Source organism: Agelaius tricolor, unplaced genomic scaffold (genome assembly GCF_023055355.1).
Source record: "Agelaius tricolor isolate 1412-34295 unplaced genomic scaffold, bAgeTri1.0.p SCAF_114, whole genome shotgun sequence".
In the NCBI taxonomy this organism is placed as follows: domain Eukaryota; kingdom Metazoa; phylum Chordata; class Aves; order Passeriformes; family Icteridae; genus Agelaius; species Agelaius tricolor.
In genome coordinates, this window is record NW_027269374.1 from 269,691 (window position 1) to 277,424 (window position 7,734).

At 54.0% G+C, this 7,734-nt stretch overlaps 2 long non-coding RNA genes across 2 annotated transcripts; both read left to right on the plus strand.

Annotated features, from left to right (window-relative positions):
• The first annotated feature begins 5,302 nt into the window (after window positions 1-5,302).
• Window positions 5,303-6,173, plus strand: LOC139586351 (uncharacterized). The gene is made up of 3 exons (XR_011677713.1): window positions 5,303-5,411; window positions 5,457-5,814; window positions 6,063-6,173. It is a non-coding gene; the product is annotated as an uncharacterized lncRNA (long non-coding RNA).
• Window positions 6,174-6,333: 160 nt separating this feature from the next.
• On the plus strand, window positions 6,334-7,387 carry LOC139586353 (uncharacterized). The gene is made up of 2 exons (XR_011677718.1): window positions 6,334-6,397; window positions 6,802-7,387. It is a non-coding gene; the product is annotated as an uncharacterized lncRNA (long non-coding RNA).
• Window positions 7,388-7,734: the final 347 nt, after the last annotated feature.

Here is a 7,734-nt window from a genome sequence, read left to right on the forward strand (position 1 = left end):
GGGGATTAACGGGAGGGGGGATGCTGTAGGGACTATTTTTTCTGCGGTGGGCGGAGGGATCCGCTCCGCGCAGGCGGTGAAAGAACTCCCGCGCACTGCGCGTGACGTCACACGCAAGGGGCGCTCGCGCCGCGGGGGCTGCTGGGAAATGTAGTCCGGAAAAGGGGCGGGGTCCCCTCCCACCCATGCGGGACCCCGGTGACGTGGGGGTGTCCCCAAGGTCCTGTGTCCCCCAAAACCCCTAAGGGAGACCCCCAATGTCCTTTCCCCCCCCTCCCTGTGTGTCCCCAATGTCCCCTGTCCCTTCCTGGCTGTCACCAAAGTCCTTCGTCCCCATTTCTGCATGTCCCCAATGTCCCCTGTCCCCATTTCTGTGTCCTTTGTCCCCCCTGGGTGTCTCCAGTGTCCCCTGTCCCTCCCTGAATGTCCCCAGTGTCCTTTATCCCCATTTCTGTGCCTTTTGTCCCCATTTCTGGATGTCCCCTGTCCCCATTTCTGTGTCCTTTATCCCCTCCTGGGTGTCCCCAGGGTCCCCTGTCCCTTCCTGGCTGTCACCAAAGTCCTTTGTCCCCATTTCTGGGTGTCCCTAATGTCCCCTCTCCCCATTTCTGGATGTCCCCAGTCCCCATTCCTGTGTCCTCTGTCCCCATTTCTGGGTGTCCCCAGTGTCCCCCGGGTGTCCCCAGTGTCCTCTGTCCCCATTTTTGTGTCCTCTGTCCCCATTCCTGCGTCCCCAATGTCCCCAGTCCCCATTTCTGTGGCTTTTGTCCCCATTTCTGGATGTCCCCAGTCCACATTTCTGTGTCCCTTGTCTGCCCTGGGTGTCCCCAATGTCCCCTGTCCCCATTTCTGGGTGTCCCCAATGTCCCCCGGGTGTCCCCAATGTCCCCTGTCCCCATTTTTGTGTCCTTTGTCCCCATTCCTGTGTCCCCAGTGTCCCCTGTCCCTCCCTGATGTCCCCAATGTCCCCTGTCCCCATTTCTGTGTTCTTTGTCCCCATTTCTGGGTGTCCCCAATGTCCCTCAGGTGTCCCCAATGTCCCCAGTCCCCATTTTTGTGTCCTTTGTCCCCATTTTTGTGTCCTTTGTCCCCATTTCTGGGTGTCCCCAATGTCCCCTGTCCCCATTTCTGGGTGTCCCCAGTGTCCCCCGGGTGTCCCCAATGTCCCCAGTCCCTTCCTGGTTGTCACCAATGTCCTTTATCCCCATTTCTGTGCCTTTTGTCCCCATTTCTGGGTGTCCCCAATGTCCCCCGGGTGTCCCCAATGTCCTCTGTCCCCGTTCCCGTGTCCCCAAAGGGATCCCAGGGATTTTTGGGGGGCACATTTAAATTATTCCCGTTTATTTGGAAGCAGAGCCTCGGCCAGTACAGTACAAAACTTACAGTAGATCTCGTTAACAACAAATCATTAATTACAATATTTTACAGGTACAAAAGCTCCCGGGAAAAAAAGGGGGGCAAAAAAACCCAAAACAAAAAAAAAAGGGTCCAAAAACCTCACAAAAAAAGGGGGAAAAAAATTCAAATAAATGAAAAATACAACAGCAAATCCGTGAATTCCTCGGGATTTGGGGGGAGGTCGGGGGTATTGCACATTCTCGTTTGTTCTTCATCTGTCAGGTTTAAAAAATAGATATTTACAGGGTAAAGCCACCTGGAGGTCTTAGAAAATTCCTACAGTTTCGGGTCTGACGCCGAAAAAACGGGGGGAAAAAAGGGGGGAATGAAGGGGGGAAAAAGGGGGAAAAAAGGGGAAAAAATGGGGAAAAAATGGGGGGAAAAAGAGAAATAAGATGAAAAAGGGAGAGAAAAAATGGGGGGGAAAAGAAGGGAAAAAGGGGGGAAAAAAGGGGGAAAATGGGGGGAAAAAGAGAAATAAGATGAAAAAGGGAGAGAAAAAAGGGGGGAAAAGAAGGGGGAAAAAGGGGGAAAAAAGGGGGAAAATGGAAAAGGGGGAAAAGGGAAATAAGATGAAAAAGGGAGAGAAAAAATGGGGGGAAAAAAGAGGGGAAAAAGGGGGAAAAAAAGGGGGAAAAAGGGGGGAAAAAGAGAAATAAGATGAAAAAGAAGGGAGAGAAAAAATGGGGGGGAAAAGAAGGGAAAAAAGGGGGAAAAAAAGGGGGAAAAAGGGGGGAAAAGAGAAATAAGATGAAAAAGGGAGAGAAAAAATGGGGGGGAAAAGAAGGGAAAAAGGGGGGGAAAAAAGGGGAATAAAATGGAAAAGGGAGAGAAAAAAGGGGGGAAAGAAGGGAAAAAAGGGGGGAAAAAAGGGGGGGAAATGGGGAAAAAAGGGGGGAAAAATGGAAAAGGGGAAAAAGGGAAATAAAATGGGAAATGGGAAGAAAAAGGGAAATAAAATGGGAAAGGATGAGAAAAAAGGGGAGGGAAGAATGGAAAAGAGGGAGAAGAAATGGAAAAGGGGAAACAGGGAAATCAAATGGGAAATGGAAGAAAAAAGGGAAATAAAATGGGAAATGGAAGAAAAAAGGGAAATAAAATGGGAAATGGGGAGAAAAATGGGGAAAATAAAATGAAATGGGAAAGGGGGGAAAAAGAGAAATAAAATGGAAATGGGAAGGGAAGAATGGAAAAGGAGGAGAGGAAATGGAAAAAGGGAAAAAAGGGAAATCAAATGGAAAATGGGAAGAAAAAGGGAAGAGGAAAGGGGGAAAATGGGAAAGGGAAGAAAAGAAAATGGGAAAGGGAAAAATGGAAATGGGGGAAAATGGAGAAGAGGAGGAGGAAAGAAAAGGGGAAAAAGAAAATGGAAAAGGGGGAAAAGAGGGAAAATGGGAAAAAAGAAATGGAAAAGGAGGAAAAGAAAATGGGAAAAAAGAAATGGAAAAGGAGGGAAAAACCCCAACCCGAGCAACCCCAGTGGGGCTGGAAAGGGCAGAGCTTTGATTGGGGTTCAGAGCCCCAGGCTGGGGTTGAGAAAACCCCAGTTTGGGGTTGAAATCCCAGTTTGGGGTTGAAAAAGCCCCAGTTTGGGATTGAAATCCCAGTTTGGGGTTGAAAAAGCCCCAGTTTGGGGTTCAGAGCCCATTTTGGGGTTCCAAACCCAGTTTGGGGTTCAGAGCCCCAGTTTGGGGTTGAAATCCCAGTTTGGGGTTGAAAAAGCCCCAGTTTGGGATTGAAATCCCAGTTTGGGGTTCAGAGCCCCAGTTTGGGGTTGAAAAAGCCCCAGTTTGGGGTTGAAATCCCAGTTTGGGACTGAAATCCCAGTTTGGGGTTCAGAGCCCAGTTTGGGATTGAAATCCCAGTTTGGGTTTGAAAAAGCCCCAGTTTGGGGTTCAAAGTCCCTTTCTTGGGATTCCAAACCCCAGTTTGGGGTTCAGAGCCCCAGTTTGGGATTCCAAGCCCCAGCTGAGGGTTCCAAGCCCCTTTTTGGGGTTCAGAGCCCAGTTTGGGTTTGAAATCACCCCAGTTTGGGGTTCCAAACCCCAGTTTGGGGTTCAGAGCCCCAGTTTGGGGTTCAGAGCCCAGTTTAGGGTTTGAAATCGCCCCCATTGAGGGTTCCAAGCCCCAATCTGGGCTTCCAAGCCCCATTGAGGTTTCCAAACCCCATTCTGAGGTTTCCAAGCCCCTTTTTGGGGTTCCAAGCCCCTTTTTGGGGTTCCAAGCCCCAGCTGAGGTTTCCAATCCCCATTTTGGGGTTCCAAACCCCAATCTGAGGTTTCCAAGCCCCTTTTTGGGGTTCCAATCCCCAGCTGAGGTTTCCAAACCCCAATCTGAGGTTTCCAAGCCCCATTTTGGGGTTGGTTCCGGCACTGGGGGGGTTGGGGCACCCCCAAAGGGGAAGGGGAAGGGGAAATGTCCCCGAGGTGGGCGGGGCGGGGCGGGGGCAGCGGCGCTGCTGAGGTGCTCGAGGGTGTCCCCAGCTGGGGACAGCTTTGGTTTGGGCCCCGCCGCCACCGCGGGGGCCATTGGTGCGTCCTGGGCTGGGGGGGACCCCGAAATGGGGGGGAGAGGGACCCCAAAATGGGGGAGTGGGGACCCCAAAATGGGGGGGAGGGACCCCAAAGTGGGGGGGAGGGAGTGGGGGAGAGGGGTCTGAGAGCTGAGGGGAAATGGGGGAGTGGAGACCCCAAAATGGGGGAGTGGGGACCCCAAAATGGGGGGGAGGGAGTGGGGGAGAGGGGTCTGAGAGCTGAGGGGAAATGGAGGAGTGGAGACCCCAAAATGGGGGAGTGGAGACCCCAAAATGGGGAAGGGAGTGGGGGAGTGGGGGTCTGAGAGCTGAGGGGAAATGGGGGTGAGGGACCCCAAAATGGGGGAAAGGGACCCCAAAATGGGGGTGAGGGACCCCAAAATGGGGGGGAGGGACTCCTAGAGTGGGGGAGTGGGGACCCCCAAAATGGGGGAGAGGGACCCCCAAAATGGGGGAGGGACCCCGAATGGGGGAGGGACCCCAAAATGGGGGGAGGGACCCCAAAATGGGGGAGGGACCCCAAAATGGGGGGAGGGACCACAAATGGGGGGAGGGACCCCAAATGGGGGAGGGACCCCCAAAATGGGGGAGGGACCCTAAATGGGGAGAGGGACCCCGAATGGGGAGAGGGACCCCAAATGGGGGAGGGACCCCAAAGTGGGGGGGAGGGACCCCCAAAATGGGGGAGGGACCGCAAATGGGGGAGGGACCCCAAAATGGGGGGAGGGACCGCAAATGGGGGAGGGACCCCAAAATGGGGGGAGGGACCGCAAATGGGGAGAGGGACCCCAAAATGGGGGGGAGGGACCCCAAAATGGGGGAGAGGGGACCCCCGAAGTGGGGGAGTGTGGGTTTGAGAGCTGAGGGGAAATGGGGGAGTGGGGACCCCAAAATGGGGGTGAGGGACCCCCAAAATGGGGGTGAGGGACTCCTAGAGTGGGGGAGTTGGGACCCCCAAAATGAGGGTGAGGGACCCCAAAATGGGGGAGTGGGGACTCCCAGAGAGGGGGAGTGGGGACCCCCAGAATGGGGGTGAGGGACCCCAAAGTGGGGAAGAGGGGATCCCCAAAGTGGGGGAGTGGGGACCCCCCAAATGGGGCAGTGGGGACCCCCAAGTGGGGGAGTGGGGACCCCCAGAATGGAGGATTGTGGGTCTGAGAGCTGAGCGGAAATGGGGGTGAGGGACCCCAAAGTGGGGAAGAGGGGATCCCCAAAATGGGGGAGTGGGGTGGAGGGACCCCTAGAGCTGAGGGGAAATGGGGCTGGGGGTGAGGGAACCCCCAAAATGGGGGAAAGGGGGCTGAGGTCTCAGAGCTGAGGGGAAATAGGGGATGGGGAGACCCCCAAAATGGGGGAAAATGAGGTGGGGGACCCCCCAAAAGTGGGGTGGGGGGAACCCCAGAGCCGAGGGGAAATGGGGCTGGGGTCCCCATGGGTGGGGATTGGGGTCCCCATGGGCTGGGGTTGGGGTCCCCATGGGGTGGGTTTGGGGGTCCCCATGAGCTGGGGTTGGGGTCCCCATAAGCTGAAATTGGGGTCCCCATGGGCTGGGATTGGGGTCCCCCAGCTCTGAGGGTTTGGGGTCCCCATGAGCTGGGGTTGGGGTCCCCATGGGCTGAAATTGGGGTCCCCATGGGCTGGGATTGGGGTCCCCATGAGCTGAAATTGGGGTCCCCCAGCTCAGAGAGTTTGGGGTCCCCATGGGTGGGGATTGGGGTCCCCATGGGCTGAAATTGGGGTCCCCAGCTCTGAGGGGTTGGGGTCCCCATGGGCTGAAATTGGGGTCCCCATGGGGTGGGTTTGGGGGTCCCCATGGGCTGAATTTGGGGTCCCCATGGGCTGGGTTTTGGGGTCCCCATGGGCTGGGATTGGGGTCCCCATGGGTGGGGATTGGGGTCACCCAGCTCTGAGGGGTTGGGGTCCCCATGGGCTGGGGTTGGGGTCCCCCAGCTCTGAGAGTTTGGGGTCCCCATGGGTGGGGATTGGGGTCCCCATGGGCTGGGTTTGGGGGTCCCCATGGGGTGGGTTTGGGGGTCCCCATGAGCTGGGTTTGGGGGTCCCCATGGGCTGGGTTTGGGGGTCCCCATGGGCTGGGATTGGGGTCCCCATGGGCTGGGTTGGGGTCCCCGAGCCGCTCTCCCTTTACCAAACCCCAAACTTGGGGGATCCCCAATCCGGGGGTCCCACCCAGGACCCCCCATCCTTCATTTCAGGGGTGCCCAGAGGGGTCAGGACTGGGGGGGCTCCAGGGGGATTTGGGGGGGATTTTGGGGGGATTTGGGAAGGGTTTGGGGAGGATTTTGGGGGGATTTGGGGAGGATTTTGGGGGGATTTGGGAAGGATTTGGGGGGATTTTGGGAGGATTTTGGGAAGGATTTTGGGGGGATTTTGGGGGGGATTTTGGGGGGATTTGGGAAGGATTTTGGGGGGGATTTGGGAAGGATTTTGGGAAGGATTTTGGGGAGGGTTTGGGAAGGATTTTGGGGGGGATTTGGGAAGGATTTTGGGGGGATTTGGGGAGGAATTTGGGGGGATTTGGGGAGGAATTTGGGGGGATTTTTGGGGGGGATTTTGGGGGGTTTGGGGAGATTTGGGAAGGATTTTGGGGGGGATTTAGGAAGGATTTTGGGGGGATTTGGGGAGGAATTTGGGGGGATTTGGGGAGGGTTTTGGGAAGGATTTTGGGGGGATTTTGGGGAGGGTTTGGGGAGAATTTTGGGAAGGATTTTGGGGGGATTTGGGGAGGGTTTGGGAAGGATTTTGGGGGGATTTGGGGAAGGATTTGGGAAGGATTTTGGGGGGATTTGGGGAGGATTTTGGAGGGGATTTTGGGAAGGATTTTGGGGGGATTTGGGGGCGATTTGAGAAAGATCTTGGGGATGAATTTGGGAAGGATTTTGGGGATGAATTTGGGAAGGATTTTGGGCAGGATTTTGGGGATGAATTCAGGGAAGCTTTGGGGCTCCCCAGGTCCCATTCTGGGGTTCCCTGGTTAAAGCTGGGGCCGGGGCAGCTCCCCCCGGCTCGGGGGGCTCAGGTTGGGTTTTGGGGGTCCCCGGGGGGGTTTAGCACCGAATTTTGAGGTTCCTTTAGCCCGGGAACGGGGCCGGGCAGTGCCGGGAGCCGGCGGGAGCAGGGCAAGGGGGGGAACAGTCTCCAAAATTCAAGTGAGACCTTTTTTAATGTCATTTTTTGTGTCTTTTTTATGTCTTTTTTGCGTCTTTTTTATGTCTTTTTTCTGTCTTTTTTTATGTCTCTTTTGTGTCTTTTTAATGTCTTTTTTCTGTCTTTTTTTATGTCTTTTTTATGTCTTTTTTCTGTCTTTTTTTATGTCTTTTTTCTGTCTTTTTTGTGTCTTTTTTGTCTTTTTTTTTTGGGGGGTGAAAAACCCCCAAGAATTATCAAAAGAGCAACTCAAAAGCTTAATAAATAACAAAGGGGAGGAAAAAAAAAAAAGTCCTTTCCTATTCAATATTTAAATAAGTTGGTTTATAAAAAGGAGGATTAAGGGCTCCCCCTGATGGGGTCAGTTGGGTTTTTTGGGGGTTTTTGTTTTGTTGTTGGTTTTAAATAATTTTTGTGGTTTTTTTACTGCTTTTTTTATAGCCAAAGTCAGTGCAAAGGAGTATAAAAGAAAAAAAAAACCCAAAAATAAAAATAAAAACACAACCCAACAGTTCCACGCCCTAAGGATGGGAAGGGGGAAAATTGGGGGAAAAAAAAGGGAATTTGAGGTGTGGGATGGATTTTTCCAACCTCACATTTTGTGCTCGTGGTGTGTGGGAGGGGAAAAAAGGGGAAAA